This window comes from Phaenicophaeus curvirostris, chromosome 34 (genome assembly GCF_032191515.1).
Source record: "Phaenicophaeus curvirostris isolate KB17595 chromosome 34, BPBGC_Pcur_1.0, whole genome shotgun sequence".
In the NCBI taxonomy this organism is placed as follows: domain Eukaryota; kingdom Metazoa; phylum Chordata; class Aves; order Cuculiformes; family Cuculidae; genus Phaenicophaeus; species Phaenicophaeus curvirostris.
This window is the reverse complement of record NC_091425.1, coordinates 948982-971078: the sequence shown is the minus strand read 5'-3', so window position 1 is coordinate 971078 and position 22097 is coordinate 948982.

Below are 22097 nucleotides of genomic sequence, written 5' to 3'. Positions count from 1 at the left end.
TCACCGTTACTCCTCACAACGGGACAGAACAATACCGGGCTGTGAAAAAGCAGGGCAGTTCTGCAAGACTTTTGCGAGGTTTTCTGCAGCAAGGACATTCTCCAGACTGCCTTTTTGGGCTGCGAGGAGAGAGACACGTGCACGATATGTTAAGGAATTTTTAACGCCACCTCGAATACCGTCATGATGCTAACAGAGTCATTTGTCCAGTTACAGGTGACAATCAGAGCTTAAGTACAAAAACAGACAAAGCCCCCCCAGCCCCGCACGATGAACGACGATGTGGACATGACCACGCCACTGGCACAGAAGCCGGGCCGATACACCGAGCCCTCATCCACAGAGGAACAAACGATGGAGCCGGAAGCTGCTTCCTGAACCAGGAGTCGGCATCACGAATGTCACCCATGCTCAGAGCTGCAAATGGGAGGTTTCTCCTCTCACCTGAATGGCAACCGCTTCCATTTCACCCATGGGCGCCCTTCTCTTCTTCTGCCGCGAGCGTATGAGAGAGATGGGAAGGCTCCATAGCACTCCGCAAAGATGAAGGATGTCTAAAAGGTGCGTCTGCATATCCCCAAGGCACTTGAGATACCTTAACTCTACAGTTACTGTTAAGAACGCGACAACTCCCCTTCCGTACCACTGTTATGGGACATAGTTTAACACAAATACTAAAAAGAAGTCTAAAAAGATGTTAAGCCTCAGAATAGAAGAGAAGGCTAAACAGGTATTCTGTGTAACAGGAAACAGAAATGTCCGAACCAAGAGGATCTGCAGCAAGCGTAACGGATGTTGCACCGTTGTAAAACACTGTGACACAGAAGGGTTTTAAATGCAAAGACGCCTGGTTATAGAAGGGAATCAAAGAAGCAACCTCTCTCCTGGCTCTCTCTACACTAACAACATAAAAGCACTTTCCAAATCTCCCCTTGCCCTCTCAGTGTGTGTGAGGCGTGCTTGCAGTGTGTCTGGCGTGTGCATGGCATGTGCCTGGCTGGCGTGTCACCTTCATGGCATGTGCTAGCATGTGCATGGCGTGTGTACGGTATGTACATGGCCCGTACATTACATATGCACGGAGTGTGTGGTGTGCATGGCATGTTGCCTGCATGTGGAAGGCGTGTGCGAGACACGTTCTTGACTCTTGTGGCATGAGCCTGGAATGGGCATGGGAGCAGTGGCGTGTGTGTGGCGTGTGTATGGCATGTACATAACGCGTGCTTGGCATGCGTGGCATGTTGCTTGTGTGTGCAATACATGTGTGTGGGGTGTGGTATGTTGCTTGCGTGTAAAAGGCATGTGCGTGGCATGTGCATGGGGCAGTGGCATCTGCATGGGGCAGTGGCATGTGCATGGCTGGTGTGTCATCCTCATGGTGTGTGCTAGCTTATGCCTTGTGTGTGGATGGCATGTACACAGCATGTACATAACATGTGTGGCCTGCATGACATGTTGCGATGTGCACAAGGGCTCTGTGGTGTGTGTGGCATGCTGCTTGCATGTTAAAAGCATGTGCACGGGGTGGTTGTGGCGCTAGCCTGGCATGTGCACGGCGTGTGCATGGGGGCAGCACAATGTGCGGGGGGGTGAATTGCGTGTGTGTGGCGTGGGCCTGGCGTGTGGCATGTTTATGGTGTGTGGCGAGCACAGGTTCGTCTGGTGAAGCCCCTGGCACCCTAGTATTGTTGTGTCGATCCAGCGTTCACTAAACGCGATGCCGTCACATGCTAACCCAAAGCGGAGAACGCTCCGGCTCGCGCCGTCAACACGATGGACAGTGATTAGCAAAGAGGAGTGAGTCCCGAGAAAGCCACATACCCGAATGCTGCTGGATTTGAGGGCACTGCCGCATCGCTTCTTCCTCTCTCCCTGAGGAGGCGTTGGAGCTCTCTCATCATCAATGCTTCTGTCAGATTCTCTCTGCTGACAAAGCAAAAAGAATCATAGAATCATAGAATCCATAGGCTGGAAAGGACCCACTGGATCATTCAGTCCAACCATTCCCATCAATCACTAAACGATGCCCCTCAGCACCTCATCCACGCGTGCTTTAAACACCTCCAGGGAAGGTGACTCAACCAAATCCCTGGGCAGCCTGTTCCAGTGCCCAATGACCATTTCCATGATATATTTTACCCTGATGTTCAGCCTGAACTTCCCCTAGCAGAGCTTGAGGCCATTCCCTCTTGTCCTGTCCCCTATCCCTTGGGAGAAGACCCCAGCTCCCTCCTCTCTACAATGTCCTTTCAGGTAGTTGTAGAGAGCAATAAGGTCTCCCCTCAGCCTCCTCCAGGCTAAAAAATACCCACTTCCCTTCAGCCGCTCCTCATAAGGCCTGTTCTCCAGCCCCTCACCAGCTTTGTTGCTCTTCTCTGGACTCGCTCCAGAGCCTCAACATCCTTCTTGTGGTGAGGGGCCCAGAACTGAACACAGGATTCGAGGAGCGGTCTCCCCAGTGCTGAGTCCAGAGAGAGAAGAACCTCCCTGGACCTGCTGGTCATGCCATTTCTGACCCAAGCCAAGATGCCATTGGCCTTCTGGGCCACCTGGGCACACTGCTTATTATTTCTGCTTATTCCACATTATTAAAATATTTCTGCTTATTCCACAGCTGGCTCCAATCCAAAGGGAAATCAGCAGATCTATTAGAAACAGCCATGATTCCATTTCTATGTCACATCATGATGTGCTGCTCTGCTCCGAAGGATTTAGTAGAGGTTCACAGAAACTGATATCAAAGACGACAAATTGAAGGCAAAGGGAACTTGAAGATTCCTTGAAAGGTGGACAAAATTTCGTTATGTGTGTTGGAAACAAACTAGCTCTCCCCATAGTTTTCCTTTCCAAAGGACTCATTGTTTTGCCAGCTCAAGTACTTAAATTAATTACATCCAAGCTGTAGGACAAGTGCACCCTTTGTTAAAACTTTTTTACTCAGCTCTTCCTCCAGCGAACTTCACCTTGATCCTGACAAGCAGACATGTAGAGTGTTCACTCAAGCACACTGCATTCTTTTTATTCTCATTTGTTCTTTTATATTTTTAAATTTGTCTGCAGGAATTAAACGTTATATTTTTAATACCTGGCTCTGCGTCTGCTACAGTACAACACTAATATATTCAACCCACAGATGTCACAATGCACTCTTATTCAAACCCCACTGCTAAATCCTCAAAATAACAACGCTTTCTATATTTGAAAGGTTACAATTTTTCTTTTAGTAATGCTCTCTAATTACTGAAACTTATCCACACGTATAGACAAGTAAAATTCAGACTCTGAACTTCAGTACGTTCTAGGATATTATCTTTACCATTCCATGAGGAATCACTGCAGCTGGAAATACACATTTCCCCACTTAACAGTCGATCAGAACATTTTTGTGAGCTACTTACTTGTGTAAGTGAGCTGAGATCCTTGGTCAGTATCAGATCTGTTGGTGTTCTACTCTATCCACAAATGGTTACAGGTGCTATTCAGGATAACTCCCATCAAGTAATTTTGGTGAAGGCTCCCAGAGAGTGCGCAGAACTGTCTTTTCCATCATACACCTTGTGGAAAACAAAAAACAGCATTGAACTGGACACCTTATCTAAATATCTGAAAAATATGAGTTTATCCTTATACAACACTTCCAAAGTCGGCTCTGTATGGCCAATAGTTTCTCCAAAAGCATCACGGTTTCCATTGTGTCAGGTACATACGGCTTGGTTACGCAGTTCAGTGAAATATAAAATATTCTGTCACTGTTAAGATGTTTTTCAGTCTTTTTTCCTTTTCAGTTTTGTGAGGTCATTTTGAATGGAATTAGTATTTATAAGCAAGCCTACCTTCTGAGGTTTCATAAAATCAGATTATTTTTCATGATTATTCACAAAGGATAACAGAAGCCTGACCTCTGAAATCACCACTGAAGTAAGTGAACTGCTCTGTTTTCTAGTGTCCGGAGATATTAACATCAGAGCTGAGGGAGATGTATTAAAGTCAATCTGTCACTGCTTATTCCAGATTCTAAACCTACAGCAACTTTTTGTCTTACTAAAGGTTTTAATAAAGAAAGAAAGGTCTTAATAAAGGTTTGAGTCTATTTCCAGCCTAAGTGTAGAGATGATCTTCTTTACTTATGGTATTTTATTAAAAACTTTCAATGAGAGACAAAATCAACACTATTAACCTCCAGTCACAGAATGAATAAGAGTTTCTTTAGATCATTCACCAGTACAGGACAAGCACAAAGAATTGGCAAGGGCTTGAAAATTTATTTTTCCTTATTGCAAAACCTTGAAAGCCATAAAGAACCGAAACAGTCCTCTATGGGTTTTTCTGTTTGTTTGGGTTTGGGTTTTGGTTTTTTTAATCAAAATGAATTAAAAAAAAAAAAAGATAACTTCTTCTTTAAATTAAATAAATCACCCGTACTTTATCATGGAAAAATAAACAAATACGAAGTGTGTTTCATAATTCCAAGCATATACCATGCATCATGGGAATGCTTATGGAAAAGCAAATAATCAGTCTGAACAGCTTTCTTCTAATATGAAATAAAAGATAATTTACCCTGATGTCATACAGGCGAGAGGGACTGCAGATAACTAGTATAAAAGACACAACTACAGTAAGTATCTTAAGCTCTTAATTCATTTCAAGTGCTGACACTAGCAAAATAACCTAATAAAGCCAGCATGCACAGAGATTTTTTAAGCTAAAATCCTAAATTTAGTTTAATTAACATAAACAAATATAAATAATTACCTGCCATAAAAGAATCTTTTGAAAAATAATACATGATGCTAGCCATTCATAGAACAATGCATTCTGTCTTTATTACTAAGGAAAGATTGTCTTATATCAGGCCACATGGAAGAGCTCTCAGAAGAGACAATCAATTGCATTTAAGATTTGTGCCAGCAGTAACACGTATTTAATGCCTACCTGTAGGCAGAAATATGACTTTAAGCTGGGCTAAGAGCATCTGAAGAAATGCTTCCTGGCTTCTACCATATCCTAGCCCAGAACTACAGATCTTTCATGGATTGATTGCACTTTATTTATCAGAACTGTAAATCCATTTTACAAAATAAATAAACATTTGTCCATCATAAGATTTATTGTTTAATAACATCCTGGTCACACAGATTATGCAAAAACACAGAGAAAATTTACTTGGATTGAGGGATGGAATAATCTATTTTTAGTAGTCATTAATAAAGCATCACAACTATGTTAAAAATGTGATTTTTCTTCACCTTAAAATAGAAAAGACAAAACCCCAAAATCAGCCGATGACTAACACTGTTCCTTAGACATCCTGTTCCAACAGCTTTCTAACCCTGCATCCCTCAAGATGAATCCAGACACAAATGAAAACATTGTTTGATGAAGTAAAAATGAGATAAGACGTATCACATGACAGTAGATGTAAAAAACCCTAACAATTTTTAACTGGGGACACTTATCCAGTTGTTGCTAACATCACAGATATAAGTAGGTACATGTCTAGTCTAGTAATTGAAATAATATTGCATTGAATCTCCATGGACTAAACTGATAACTAGCTTGAATCACCCCTCGGAAAGAAAATTAGAGAATTGGAGAACACATTTAACACACGAATCTAGACATTATCACTATTAGATCACACATTTTTAACTCATTTAGGAGGATCCATTTGACATTCTCATGTTACGATTACTATTTTCTCTGTCATGACCACAAAAAGAAGGTCTATATGGCCAAATAGATGAAAGACATGGAATAACATCCTGGTTTTCCTCTTACCTGTGACAAATTCACAGTGATTGCATTATAAAGATTTCACTGTAAGTGGCCACTTTAAAGAATTGTGAAATTTCAAGTGGGAGTTACAGCAGGGAGATCGGGAAACTGAAGTGTTAGTGATGAGAAAGGATAAGGTTTAAAATAAACAGATAATCCAGGTACTCAGTTTTGCCATATGCCTCAAAATGGTGATTCTGTTTCTATTTCTTTACTTGAGTTCAGATTTCTTCCCTGCTAATTCAAGTTCATACTTTGCCACAGCTGCAGAAAACTTTGCCTGCTACTCAGTCACTAACCTGCATGAATTCGCCTTGAAAACGTGAGTTTTGTCTCTCCCTCACATTCCTACTGAGGTCAGAAACACCCTTGCAAATGTTATTTTTGATGAACTGAAAGGGAAGTGCTTGCTCTACTGCTGGGATTAAAATATGTAGGCACGAGGACAGTGCTACAATTATTCCTGAGGTAGTAACGGTGCTAATTTATCTGCATCTGCTGTGAGAATATAAAATCAGACCCTCCCCTGAAGGAGAGGGAAGGGCTGGCTGGATTTTCTTCAATTCCAGTTTCTCATTCTGACGGTAAAGAGAAATTACTTACAAATAATCTTTTCAATTTTCTTTGATTGCAGAGATTTTAATGGCATAAAATCATCCCAAAGGGAAATGTATTTTAAAAGCTTTTATGGTTTGAGGGATAATTCCTGTATAGCCTCCTGACATTTTTATGCACCTTCCTATATATATTACAAAATCTCTTAATTACGTCCTCACGGAATTCTTAGTGCTCCTGTCTCAAACTAATAGCGATATTATATACACCGTAAGACATTCATGTTGAGTTGACCTTGGCGTTATCAAGATTCTTTCCTCACGCTTCTTTCCTTCACTCCTCTTTCTCACACACTCTTGCACAGCATTTTTTGCCCTGTTACAAATCCCCTTTTCCCAAGGCACCACCACCTTGGCTATGGGGCTCAGCCACCCCTGTGGAAGGCTGGGCACCTGCACCCAATGTGGAACGACGTACGTACCTATTCTCTTTAAAAACAGAGTAAGGTGGGAAAATGCCCTGCATTTCAGCAGAGGTTTTATAAATATTCTGCATCCTTAGTGCATCCCTTGCAAGTTGCCTGCAAGGTCATCTTGGGACTTTCCCCTGTGCAGACACAAGACAGAAAACTGGGGCTTATAACATATTTTGCTCATATTTAGGATACAAACAGGTAAGGAAGAAAACTTCAGAAGCCCACAGCTCTCCCAAAAGGGAGCGGAGGATTATGTTGTGTCAGTTGAGAGTGAACTCGTTCTTGCTGAAAAACTAGGTGCTGTAGTCCATAAGACATTTTCCTTTTTCCTAACTGATATTTAAAAGGCTACTTTCTTTGCAAAAAAAAAATAAAAAACAAAATGGAGAAGGAATGCAATAGTGACTTGTGATAAATTGCTGAAGAAGAAAAATACATGACCTTGTATGAAGGAGAAAACATCAATTCACACGTGTACAAACAAAATTGACAATTAGTCCTAAAGATGATTTAACCCTGAAATATGAGAGTTTGTAGAGGAATGAGGTTTAAAAACAAAACAGTGAGCATTTCTTTGCCTCTGTTTATTGCCTTTTAGTGCCCATTTCTTGAGCTTTGTGTCTGTGCAAGTGTGGAAGAACAGAGCAGAGCTGTAGAAATCACAGACACAGCAGTTGTTGAGGGGTTTATGTTTTAGAAGCAGAGACTCAGTTTGGACAAGAGAAGGCTGAGAAGGGATATGACTGAAGTGTACAAAATCATGAAGGTGTTGGAGAGCAAGCTTGCAAAACTATTCATCAAACCAGCACTGTTAGAGCAAAGGGCACTTAATGAAACTAGATGTTTCATTAATCAATTAAGAATGTGGATTTCAAAGAGATGAAAACAATGACTTCTTCATGCAGTACATAGTGAACTTCCACGATTTGATGGCATTGAGTAAGTTTCTAGCAGCATTAATTAATTTAAAGGACTAGCAGATTTCAAAGACAACACGGTTGCAGCAGGTGGAAGAGACGGCAAAGTGCTGCTTAACTTAACCCACCAGGAGCCTGAGGGACCGTAGGGGCGATGGAGCACAGACAGTGGCCAAGCTTGTGTGACCTGAATAAATTACCGATTGCTATAATCAGGGCAAGTGCACTGAGCTACATATGTGCAAAGCCACTGGGAGACTGAGGGACCACAGCCGAGAAGCTCAGTTGGGAGTTGAAGTCTTTGTCTGCACTGTCAGACCACGGGAGGGGACAATATCGACCAAGGGACAATACAGACCTCGTATTTTGCCCCCTTACTCAATCCATTTTGATCTAAAAGAAAAACCACAGGCCACGGTCTGGCAGCGTTTAATTCACTGTGTCCACACAAGCCTGGAGGTGTTTTGTATCAACAATTTTGTGGGTAAAGATGGAGAAAATGCTGTTCTTTTGACTGTAACTTTCTAATCGCATAGGGGATTCTCAAAGGTTTGCTTGTTTCATGGTGTAATTCAGTCTTGTTAAAAAGAACAGGTGTAACCACAAAGTTAGGAATGTCTAGATTAATAAAGTCAATACTTATTGATTTATACTTATAGAGAGGGGTCTCTTATTTTTTTTCCTTCCCACCTTCACTATAAGGAAACTTATAACTTCAAATCGAATTTTCACACTAATCTACATAAAGTGTCTCTTAAGATAACAAAAAGGATAAAAATAGGGCTACCAAAACTGGATTCATAAAACTTGGTATTTTTTCCAGCCCCAGGGTTTTTCCCAGAAAAGAACTATTCGCTGACCCGGAGCTGACTTTGAACAACAAGACACTATGTTTAAATATTGTAGTTCACGACGCTGTATTACAGGTTTTAAAATGTAAACAAAACAAGCCAAACCAAAACAAGCCAGGTAAGAGTTAAAAGAATGAAAACACAACATGAAAAAGGACCCTTAAAACCAGCCAGTTGCATTGTGTCAGTATGGAACACTTGGAAAATGTGCATTTCAGAGTTGTCTCCTCTACTGATACTCAGTGCTGTTTCTGTGTGTCTTTATGGCTGTGTCTACGGTAATTAGATGTCTATTGTGTCCCACCAACATTGCATTTATTTTCTTATTTTCTAGGGCTGCAATCAGCTTGTACTGTAAAAGTTTTAATATTTTATCATTTTCTTTAATTATCTATAAGCCTTGTACATAACTCGTGATTCATTTCAACCCCCAAACAGATTTAGAAGTGAGAGAGTTAAAAAAAATAAATTATATATGAAGAAAAATGTAACAAAAAGTCAAATAAAGGGTGAATGAAAAGATATATGACCACATTTTCAAAAAATGTGCTTGAGTTTCCTTAAAAGAGTCATAACAAACATTCTTGTTTATCTGTTCGCCATCCTATAAACCTTGGCCCGTTTTTTACAATAAGGACTATATCATTTATATTGCTCTTTTTCCCTGATTCTTCATAATGTTTTTGCCATCTACAACTAAAAATATCTGAAAACAGTTTCTAGACATGTAGCAGAATTGAATTTCTTACCTGAAAATGTGATGCTGAAGCCTTCATGAGAAATTGAAAAATCAGATATAAATCAAAGCTGTGCAGTAAAATTTGCATTTTCAGTAATGAGCAAATAATCATGAGAGCTCTCAAGGTGAAAGGTGTGAAAAAACAGCTGGACACCTTTAAAAATATTAAAAAGGGGAAAAGACAAGCATTAAAAGGGAAGTTTTTTTCTCTTCCTTTATAAAGAGGTGACACAGAAAGCAAAACTTACAGTATATGGAAAGAGTTTTAGAAAAAGTCACACACAGAATCCAAACATGACACATAGAAAATAAAACATGCAGAAAATAAAACTTGCAGAAAGAACTCGGGGTGAACCAACCCAAATGTGCAGTGTGGACGTTTGTTTAGCTCGCTGTAAATCAATCCCTCCCCTCAGAGAACTGATGGAATTCAGAGCTATTTGTATACAGCACTCTGAAAATCAAAATTTGTGTGGTACAGATTTTATTCAAGTTCCTTTGTGTCTCCTTCATTTAGAACCTCTGTCATAGTCTTACTATTAAACCAGGAGATGTACATTAATAATTGGCTAAAACTTTGTATTCAGGTTTTATTTTTTGCATTTTTGTCCAACAGAATTCTATCTTTTATTCTAACCTTCGAGGAAGTGCCCACAGATACAAGATTTGTGAACAGTCTTCCATATATACAGATTCATATTTTCTGGGACCAATCTTTTACTCAAGTCATGCCTGTCTTCTCAATTTTGAATTTCCATTAGGTTTTCAAATACAATTATTTACTGTAGGGAATAACATTCTTCATGGAAAGGCTTCTCGTACGATTCACATTTAAAATGCCATATAAATTTTAAACAAAACCCCAGTCTGTAAGAAGATTTTAAACAGCAGAAACTTCCAATATAGTTATATATTATATATATAATATATAGTTATATATATATATTGATAGGAATGGTTGGACTCGATGACCCGGTGGGTCTCTTCCAACCTGGTTATTCTATGATTCTATGATTATATTATATATATTTTCATATATATATATATATCACATAATAGCATCCAAATGCTACTTTACTATAGGTATTGCCTAAATATATATAATTTAAATTCAGATTTAAATCTGAAATCTAAGGTTACTAATCAACAGATCAAATCTGCTTCTTCATGCTTAATAATGCTTAAAACAGCATCCCGACAGCTTTCACCAAATCTTTTGTGCTATTTAATAAGTAACTATTATTTTAATGTATTTTACCTCTTCTACTTTTTCTAAAAGAGACTAAAAGACATTTGTTCTGGTAATCATTTAAAGAATGTTTCTGTTGCGGAATAAACACAACATTTTAACACCGCATTCAAAGATATTTATTTTGCAAAATCATTCTTCCTCAGAAGAACGGCAGAAAGCACTAATTCAACTCAATACATAAATGGGATTTTATTGTGTTTGTGTGTTTCAATTTTTTAAACACAGACATTATGTAGGCGGTGCAATTCCCATTAGATTCTTACCCTTGCCAGGTGACACCTCAGTTGTCCAAGTGCAGTTTAAAGAGTTTGGATAAAAATCAGGAAAACCTGGAGAGAGAACAAGCAAGAGGAAAAAAGTGAGGGAGAAAACCACACAAGTCATACAGAAGTCTTGTTTATTATTGAAAATATGCAAAAAGAAATCAGTTAGCTTTTTAAACTATCCTTAAAATTAAAAACAGGCTCAATTATTAAAATAAGATGTTAATTCATCCAAAGCCATGACAATCACCTTTGGCAACGATCGATTTCTTCTTCCATCAGTCCTTGAAAAAGAGTTTATTTTTCATCTACAGCCTCTCCTGTTAGTTAATAGGATACAAAAATAGGTAAAACTTTCTTCCAGAGCTCTGCAAGCATTAATTGCTATTGTAGCATTACTTAAGAAGTAAGATTATTTTTTTGTGTGAACTAAATAAAAACCAAGTATCTTGCATCTAATTTTCTTGCACTACATATTTAGAAAGGCTTATGTTTAATTCCATTTTTATCAACCAAAATTATTAAGAAGAAAAATGTCCTTTTGCAAGGAAAGAGATGTTCGTCTATTTAATTTCTTCTGTGATGTGCTGGGAAAAAAAAAGTGTATTTGCTTCTTTCACAGATTCAGATTGTCCCACCATAACTCATTTATGTGGAACTGAGTATTTTGAAAGGAAAAAGAAACCCTACCTTAAAAACCATTTTATTGTCCAGGTTTTTAATGGTTTGTTTTCTTTTTTAATTTTAATAAATTAAGTATTTAACTGTAAAACCACACAGCATTATATATATATTATATATATATTTCAGTCTTCTTGTACACATAGAGAGATACTTTGGCATCAATTAGATGGTAAATATACATGACATGAGATAGAAATATATATATATATGAGACACATATATTACATATTTTATATATATATATATAAGCATGGTGGCATTATAGCTTAAGTTACATTTTTTTAATCTCATTAGATCAAGGTGTTTGTTAAAGTTCTCAAGGTTTTTTGAGTTTATGTATTATTTATATTATAAATAGAAGGAAAAGCAATGTTTCTAGCCTGTTTTTCCTGCATATATGTATTTCTGCACATAAGCGTGAATGAGAATATGCAGTAAATACAGGATTGATAACATTACTTAATAATAAATAACATAATTACAGACATCGGGTTCATAATGCCGTAAATGAACAGTAGTTTGTATTGTGAGAATTAATACTATAATATATATTTCCTTTGAGCAGAAAATCAGCAAATAGTAAATGGCTTCACCATTCAGTTGGTGTGATCAGCAGTTTTAACTGATCACTTCAATGAAAATCATTACGTTTTAAAATTAAGCAGACAAAACTATATAAGAAATGACAATATATTCAATGGGTTTTTTTCCTTTTTTGCTTTTAGTTATCCCTTTTCACTAAGCCAAATAACAAACAGCCTCCATTATAGGTGATTTCAATTTATACTTAAATACCATTTTCAAATTAATGATTTGCAATTAAAGACAAATGTAATGACACACCTGAAACAAAGAAAAAAGTTTTGATATGTGCTTATTAGATTTCTCAATATAAAAAATGTAAATAGTCAGAACTTGAAGTCAACGCACACATTTGGACTAATAACAACATTCTCGAACACTTTTCTATATCTAATTATTACTTGGAGATAAAAACAGATTATTAGTTTATAATGCAATTTTATATTCTATGAATTTTGCTGTGAGGCAATTACCCCCCTTGACCCCCCTCAGACCCCAATTACCCCCTGTGACCCCAATTACCCCCCTTGACCTCCTTCAAACCCCAATTACCCCCCGTGACCCCAATTACCCCCAATGACGACCCCTTGACCCCCCATGGGGACCTCAATTACCCCCCTTGACCTCCTTTAAACCCCAATTACACTCCGTGACCCCAATTACCCCCACAGACCCCCCCTTGACCTCCCATGGGGACCTCAATAACCCCCCTTGACCCATGTCAAACCACAATAACCCCCCCGACCCCAACCACCCCCATTGAACCCCTCAACCCCCCCATGGGGAACACAATTAGCCCCCTTGACCCCAATTACCCACCCTGGATCCCCCCCAGACCCCAATTAACCGCTTTCACTCCCCCCCGACCACACTTATCCCCCCTTGGCCCCCTCCAGACCCCAATTACCCCTCCCTGACCACCCCAAACCTCCCCTTGGGGACCACTATTACCCCCCTAATGGGCTCCCAATAACCACCCTTTCCCCCACTTCATCCCCCTCTTTCCCCCCCCAATACCCCCCCACCGTTTCCCATCTCAGGACCCATTTCCCCCCCCATTACCCCCTAACTCCCCCATTACCCTCCATTTCTACCCCCAGGACCCAATTTTCCCCCCCATTGCCCCTCATCTCTCCCGCTGTTGCCCTCCACCCACCTCATTTCCCCACCAAGACCCCACTCCCCTGCCTCCACCTTTTGCTCCCCAATTCCCCACTTTTCCCCCTCAGGACCCATTTCCCCACCCCCCAGTACCCTCCTGGACCCATTTTCCCCTCATTCCACCCCCCTTTTGCCCTCCAACTCCCCCATTTCCTACCCATTGCCTCCTAATCCCCCCAATTCACCCCCCTTTTCCCCCCTCACCATTTCCCCCCAGGACCCATTTTCCCCCACATTACTCCCCCTTTTTACCCCTAATCCCTCCATTTTCCCCACATTAACTCCCCCAGGACCCATTTTGCCCCCTATTTCCCCCCTCTTTTCCCCCACAACATCCCCATTACTCCCCCGGACCCATTTTACACCCACTCTCCAACATTTCCCCCCTTTTTGCCCCCCAACCCCCCCATTTCCCCTCCCAGGACCCCAACTCTCCCCGCTCTTTGCCCCTCCCCCAGACCCATTTCCTCCCCCATTTCCCCTCCCTTTTGCCCCCAACCCCCCGATCCTCCCCCCAGGACCCCATTTCCCCCCCTCTTTTGCCCCCCAGACCCCCAAAGGCCCTTGTCCCCTCCCCTCCAATTGCCCACCTCACCCCCCAAATCGCCCCCAGGAACCTGAATTCCCCCTCCCCAAACCCCTTCAGGAAATCCAACTCCCCCCCCCAAATTCCCAACCTCCCAAAACGCCTTTTCCTCCCCCTAAATCGCCCCCTCACTCACCAGCTGCCCCCCAGGAACCACAATTGCCCCCCCCTTGTCCCACAATTGCACCTCAAGTACCCCAACTGCCCTCCCAATTCCCCCCCTGGAACCTGAACTCCCCCCCTAATTGACCTCCAGCCCCCCCAAACACCCTTGTTCCCCCCAAAATTGCCCCCTCACCCTCCAGTTGCCCCTCAAGAACCCAAACTACCCCCCAAAACCCCTTCAGGAGCCCGAATTGCCCCCCAGGTACCCCAATTACCCCAGCAATTGGCCCCAGCCCCCCCGTATGCCCCTGTTCACCCCCCAATTGCCCCCCTCACTGCCCAGCTGCCCCCCAGGAACCTCAAATCCTGCCTCTTGCCTCCTACTTACCCCCCAGGAACCCCCATTGCCCCCCCCCCAGATTCCCTCCAAGAACACCAACTCCCCCCCAGGTTGCCCCCCAGCATCTCCCAAACACCCTTGTCCCCACCACTTGTCTGCAATTGCCCCCCAATTGCCTCTCAAGAGCCCCAGTTGTCCCCCTTTCCCCACCATGTCCCTCCCCAGGAACCCCAGTTGCTCCCCAATTGCCTCCCAGTTGCCCCTCAAGAATCCCAATCCCCCCCCAGATCCCACCCAGGAACCCCAATCCCTCCACTAATTGCCCCCTCGCCCCCCCAAATGCTCCCCTAACCCACCAATTGCGCCTCAGGAACCCCAATTCCCCCCCAGTTGCCTCCCAGTTGAGATCTTGCCCATAGATGCCCTCAGTGGGGATGGGAGATGACATTGTCGATTAAAAACAGCTGGGTAAGGGGCGCAAGAAAAAGATACAGTATGAAAATCAAGTAAGGCAATCAAGACATCATTGGAATTTCTTACTGTTGTAATAAAAGTTAATTAGCAAATTGATGTCACCAAAACCAGGGAGATGCAAGAACAAACCTTCAAAAGGGCTCAGGATATTTGCCATTTTCCAGCAGTGACCAACAGGAGGAAAATTTAGGAGTTTTCATTCTCCTTTAGGTGTTCGCTGGGACAGAGCATCTTCAAGTCTGCCCAGGGAAAGGGAGGAGTGAAAGTCGAGTCTTCAATAAGCCAATTCAATTTATTTTTAAATCACAGTCGTGCATCAGAGACACTGAAGATGCTCATGATGGAAAGCAGCCAAAGTGAAGCAGCAGATGGGATCAGCCGGAGCCACAAAAGACCAAAAGGGATGGTTTGGCCATTTTGCTCATGAGAAAATCAAGTAGTAAGATGATGCAGGTTGGAGAAGATAAATTAAAGCATTTACTCTCTATACATACTCAGAAAAGGATAAATGACAACAAGGGGTGGAGGAACAAGGTCAAAAGCTGCTGCACTCTCTCCTGTTGATGTTCTTACAGGAGTTTTTTCGGTCCAAAGCCAACTTCAGGGGAGAAAATTAAACCGACAACATTACACTTTTTCAGCTCTCTCTGCCTCTGAGTGAGGTGCCCAGGATCCAGTCGCATGTTATTCCATAGGGTAGCTCCAAGAAGCTTCTGTTGATTTTGGCTCTTCACTCAAAATGCAGACACAGACGAATCCAAAAGAAAAACCTGGGTCTGAAAGCCACAGCAAACCAATTTCTGTGTGAGAAATGAAGCAAATTAACCCCAAATCAAGAAGAAGCCAACGCAGCCACACAATTATCACAACATTTTTAACTCATAAACGACTGAGAAGGATTGAGGAGCAAACACACCCTAGAACAGCTCCTGCAATAGCAGCTGGTAACCCAGGTCCCTGTTTCCAGTAGGAACTCGAGGTGAGCACGAAATGATCCTCAGGAGGTAGTTGTACCCCTGTAACTTAGATCCTGTTAAAAACTTCCAACAGTATCAGTTTTAAATAATGATAATATAAAAATATCCAAATTCAGATAAGATAAACAGATAATTTGCTTGTAGCCAAAATTTAAAGACACCAATAGGAACAACTTGAGTAATTCTTGATATAAATCACTTTGATGAAAGTTCACAGTACGCATTGCAGCTAAAGGAAAAGAACATGAAGAAGCTCTGTAACCTCACTTTTATTAACAGTCTACAGGGTCGAAGTAGAGTAAATATATTAAGCCGTCCTCTTTCAGCTACGTGAAGAATGCTTATTCATTAGGACAAAAGGATGAACTGAGGCAGGAGACACGCGGTGACATTTTTTGAGGCTGGATCAACAGCAAAGAGAGTAAAGAAATTACCTGTGAAGCTTAACTGCCCCCTTGTGATTGAACATTGTAATTCAGGTAGGATTTAGGGGTACAAAAGCGTTTCTATTAGGCTCCCACTCCCAAAGCTTCTTCACCCTTTGCAGAAAAGATTTGAAGGCAAAGAATGATTTTCCTTGGACCTTCATGAAACCCAAATGAAACCAAGAACCCCATAAACATTTCTGGTCCTTAAGAACCTTCTGTTTGATCCAATTTCTGAACAAGGACTGCACTTTCTACCTCATTGTTCGCACTTCACTGTTCTGTTATTCACCAACCAACCAGGAATTACCATAACTAATTCTTTTATTCCAGAATATTCCTTTCCCTAAGGAATTTCTCTCATTGTCCACAAATACGACACGGTTCTGTGTAGGAGCGAACAGTCCTTCTGCTCACAAATAAAAGCACTAAGAGGATGATGTTTAATGGGTTCAAATACAGAATTTATAAACTATTATATTCCTAGCACACATTATGAAAAAAGTTACTAAAAGTTTAGGGAAATCTCTGTCTGTTACTGTGCATTTTATTGGAAATTCTCTTTTCACGGGAAGACAGTGAAACCCCAGAGACGCATTAAATGATTGTGAACGAAGCCCTGGAGGATTTCTAATTGAAACACCCTTTCTGCTAAATCCTCCTATGAGAATATGACCGGGACACCTGGATTTCACACTGTTGGGGACATGGAGCCGGCGGCTCTGGGGCCAAACTTCAAGCCCCCGGGGGCGACCGATCGACACAAACACCTTCCCCCCCGAGGGCTCACGAGGCCCCAAAATGGCCGCTCGGGGTCCCCCCCGAGGCGCAGCTGCCCCGTTCCCAGCCCCGGCGGGTCCCGGGCGCTCGTCGGGCTGTGGGAGCGGCGGCGCCGGGCAGCGCTCAGTGAGCGCCGGGAGCGGGGAGGGCGGGAAGCGGCGGCGCCGGGGAGCGGGGGGAGCGGCCCCCGGGGAGCTCGGACCCGCCCGGCCCCGCCGGCTCCTGCCCGCAGCCCCCTCTGCGTCCCGGGGCTCCCGGGGCCGGGGAGGAGGAGGGAGCGGAGCGGGTGGCGCGAGGGCCGGGGCCGGGGGAGCGACCGGGGCCGGAGCTGGAGGGAGGGGGCGGGGGCGGCGGCCGCAGGCGGGGGAGGAGGGGCGGGGAGCGGCCATAGATGGGGATGGAGGGGGGGAGCCGGGGAGAGGAGGGGGCGGGGTCTCCGTGGCCTCATCCCCTTCTCCTGTAGGGAAAATGGCTGAGGGACGGGAGTGCTGTGGCCATATATGGGGATAGAGGGGGCGTGGCTAATGGTGTGTGGCTATATATGGGCATACGGGGGGCGTGGCCTCTGGGGAGGGGGCGTGGCTAAGGGTGTGTGGCTATATATGGGAATACAGGGGGCGGGGTCTCCGTGGCCTCATCCCCTTCTCCTGTAGGGAAAAGGCCTCGTGGAACCAGCACTTGCTTGAACAAGGAAACACGGACCCTTTATCACGAGCCCGTTGCCCGACTGAGGTAAAAACCCTTCTGTTTGCTTTGACTTCTCCTCTGAAATGTGTAACTTTCACTCTCTCCTCCAGCTCCCTCGGTGTTGCCCACGTCTGTGTCTGTGTCTGTGTCCACGGGGAGGGGTTTCTCCAGGCTCTTCTGGGGCTCCTCCCGGCAGCTGTACGAGGGGAGACCTGCAGCTGCTTCCCCCCAGCCCGTGTCCAGCTTTGCCTTTAAATCCAGACGCTTCCTAGATGCGAGAGATTAAATAGATGTTAAAGGTGTGTGGTAGGATGAACTGTTGAACTTGAGAAGAGGCTGAGACCAGAAATGCTTGTGAAAAGGTCCTAAATAGTTAATTGGAAAGAGCAAAAATAAGTTGATGTTTTATAAGATCAAAAACCTCAACAACCTCTTCTTGTGTTCAGCCTGGAGAAGAGAAGGCTCAGGGAGTCTCCTTGATGTGTATGAACAGCTGAAGGGAGGGAATCGTAGAATCGCAGAGCGGTTTGGGTTCAAAGGAGCCTCCAAGCCCATCGAGTCCCACCCGCTGCCCCGGGCAGGGACACCTCGCGCTGCCCCGGGGGATTCAAAGCCCCTGCTGGTGTGAATAACGTACCTGCACGGTTCTTTAGGCTTCTCTGTGACTCGGGGCTTGGCCTCCACGGACAGAACGTGTGCAGGTTGAACAACAGTTCATCCTCGAGGCAGTCGCTCCAATTTGCACTTTTAGTCCTCTCTGTTTTCCCGTTGGCCAGTTGGAGACAGCAGGTCTTTACTTGAGGGCCCCAAACACCTCGTGTCCGACTCCATCACCAGTGCGTGTGTTTTTCAAAACAGCTGCTGGTGGAGCTTGAGGCAAAGGTGCGTGTTTGAGTTTTCTCTGATGTGGCGTCTTTTGCTGTCGCTGTTTTCAGTGCAGACGGGAACGGCACAACCCACGTCAAGCCTGCTCTGCAGGCATCTTGACTCCGAGGCCGCTCATGAAGGAGCCGCTATGCCAGCGCCTGCAGCGTCGCGAGCCAGGAGGATGGGGAGGTTCTTCTGTGCTGCTGAAGAGGTGAAGGTGCCTTTTGAACTGAGACAACCGGCTGTGTGTAAACGCCCAGGTGGCCGCTGGTAACAGCCCCGTGGATGTAGTTAAAGAAGCTGCAGCAACGCTGCTGGGAAATCAGTGTCTAGCGCTTTATTTGCCCTCACGTGCACCAAGTCTTGGAAGGGGGCAGCGCTCTGTTGCCAGAAGTGCTAATATGATAAAAGTAACAAAAATAACTTACCTCTTGTGAAGCTTCTGACAGGAAACGGATTTCTTTTATAGTTACTGAGAGCTTATACACTTCTCTTGTAGGTAAAATGCCTCATGGAACCAGTTTCCCTTCCTTAACCCTCAGTGTGGCAAGGGCTGCAGCATCCCACGGGAAAGGGGTTTGCTCCACTTCTGTTAATTTTTCAGCTGCTTTAGTGTGTTTGGTGTCCACATGTTGGCTATCGGCTTCCTTTTGTGGAAACAAACCAGGGCAAAGCTGGGCTGTGAAGTTGAAAGTTGGGGTGCTGAACCAACAATGAAGTGCTGTTACCAACTTAGCAAAAAGCTGGTACCTGAGCTTCATTGCAGGCGTTCTTGCAGCTGAAAGCTTGTTAGCATGCTCATTGCTCCATTTCATGAGTCCTTCCCCATTTAATTGTGTGTTTTAGGCCATGGAGAGAGAGATCAAGGCTGCGTTTAGCCACGGGGAGCCAAATGACATGGTTAGCGGTGCCTTCCAAATGAACATCACTCGTGGTGACGTCTGCACGCTGCAGAAATATTGCTGGCTCAATTCTGAGGTAAAACTGGCCGCAGCGTGACGATATCCTCGTTCGGCGAGAAGCCTCCTGGCCCTTATTGCTGCTTCATTCTTTTGGTAAGCTAGCGTCTTGTTTTACATCTCAAGCTTACTCTTTATGTTATAGATCATGAATTTCTACATGAACCTTGTGATGGAAAGAAGTAAGAAGGAAGGATATCCAGCAGTTCATGCTTTTCCTGCTTTCTTCTATCAAATACTAAGTTCTTGGGGTTACGCAGCAGTGAGGAGTTGGACCACAGGTGCGGATCTCTTCAAGCAGGATGGTGTCTTTGTCCCTGTCCACCTGACAAACCTTTGGACTCTGGTGGTGAGTCAAACGGGCTTTTCGTTTGGAATTGGATGGGGAGAGAAAACTGGTGAGAAAAACCGTGTTGATTTTGATGTGTGTGCAGCAGAAGTTTGTGCTTTGTCTGACAGTCCCCTTGTAATCACACGTCACCGACATGAGAAATTTTGTTGACCTACGTTCTTGAGGCAAAGAGTGATTTTGCTTTGTTTTCAACAGCAAATACCTGCAAGAAAAAAGCCAGGAAAAAAAGCAACTGGAGCTGGATTGATCAGAGCGAACACTTCACAGCATGAGGACGCGTGTACGTGAGCACTACTGGGATGCGAAATGTGAACTCTCAACTCCTTCTCTTTAGAGATCTTGACACTCTCTAAGTCCAAGCTTTTAGAAAAGAGCCGTAAGCACCTCATGTTCTTTCGGTGCCACCTTAGGCCGCAGCTGACCCAGGAAACCATGGAATCGCAGAGTGGTTTGGGTCCCATCCAGTTCCAGCCCCTGCCAGGGGCAGGGACACCTTCCCCACCAGCTTACTCAAAGCACCATCCAACCTGGTCTTAACCATGCTGGGATGAAATCTTTCAGCATGACCTCTCCTTGCTGGCTGCAGGCTTCATTTTTTTGAATTAGTCTGCCGTGTTCAGGTGAATCTGACTTTGCCCCCACTTCCCAAGACAAACTTAATCCGTTTAGCTCTTGTTGGAGAACACAGGCTTTGGAAATGGTTTGGAATTTGGGATGATTATTCTTGTTGGGAGCACAAGTCCTGGTGTGTGACAAAGCAGAGGGTTGAGCGGGTGTTTCCCTGAGTTGGGCTCCAGGAAAGCTGGGGAGGGGCTTCCCAAGGGCATGGAGCGATAGGGCAAGGGGGGTGGCTTTAAGTTGGAAGGGGGAGGATTTTTGTCCTAATGTCCAATCCAAATTCCTCACGATGAGGACAGTGAGGCCCTGGCCCAGGTTGCCCAGAGCAGGGGTGGCTGCCCCATCCCTGGAGGGTTCAAGGCCAGGCTGGATGGGGCTTGGAGCAGCCTGGTCCAGTGGGAGGTGTCCCTGCCCATGGCAGGGGTGGCACTGGATGGGCTTTGAGGCCCCTCCCAACCCAAACCATTTGATGATTATGAGTGAGTAGCAAAGAGCACTGCTGATTGTGCCTGGAGCAGGGATGGAGGTTCTATCCCTCGCTCTGGGGTTGGTGCGTGGCTGGTGGGGTTGGAGCCTCACAGTGGCCTCGGAAGGGCAGAGCTGTGTTCTCCATCCTTACATCTGGTGTCTGCTTCCTACTTCCCTACACGAGATGCCGCAGCCGGTGGGTTTGGGATACCTGGCCCTTATGTCTCCTGGAGAAGAGGGTTTCCCCCTGTTGATATTGGTGCATATTTTCTGCCTCAACTTCGTGTTTAAAGGATTTTTCCTTTTCTTTCCAGAGTCACACGCCTTATTTCCGCAAGAAGTTTTCCCTCGGGGCGAGCAGGGGTGCTGGGTGATGCCCAGCTCCACGTCCCCAGAGCAGAGGGAGCGTCCCAGCAGCCCCCACCCACCGTCTGGCCACCTTTGCCCATCCCGCGGCCGGCGGCAGAGGAAGCACCTTGATGTGGGCTTCAAGTTTCACTTCTTCGTTCAGGTTAAAGAAGTTTCAGCTTCCCAGATATTCTCCCCTGGGCCTGGGGAGGAGATGTAAGGATGGGGAGCCCCTGGCCCAGGTTGCTCAGAGCAGGGGTGGCTGCCCCATCCCTGGAGATGTTCAAGGCCAGGCTGGATGGGGCTTGGAGCCCCTGGTCCAGTGGGAGGTGTCCCTGCCCATGGCAGGGGTGGCACTGGGTGGGCTTTGAGGCTAAGCCTAAACCTACCCCTAAGCCCAACCCTAACCTTACAAAAATGGCACCGTACCCCTAACCCTGAGACAAACGGAGCCCTAACGCTAACCATAACCCTAACCCTAAATCTAATGGCGCCTTTACTCAAACCTTAACCCAGAAAATAAACCTAGTGGCGCCCTAAACCTAACCCTAAGCCTTACGCTAATGGCGCCCTAACAAAACACTGACCCTAACACTAACCATAACCCTAACCCGAATGGCATCCTAACCCTAGGGTTATGGTTAGGGTTAGGGTAAGGTTAGGGGTTAATGGTTAGCGTTAGGGGTTAATGGTTAGGGGTTAATGGTGGGGGGTGGGGTTAATGGGGGGGGTGTGGGGGGGAAGGGGAGGGAAGGGGGGGAAGGGGTGGTATGGGAGGGTGTGAGGGGTGTGTGGGGGGTATGGGGGGGTTATGGGGGTGTGGGGGGGGGTGGGGGGTAGGGGGGTAGGTAGGG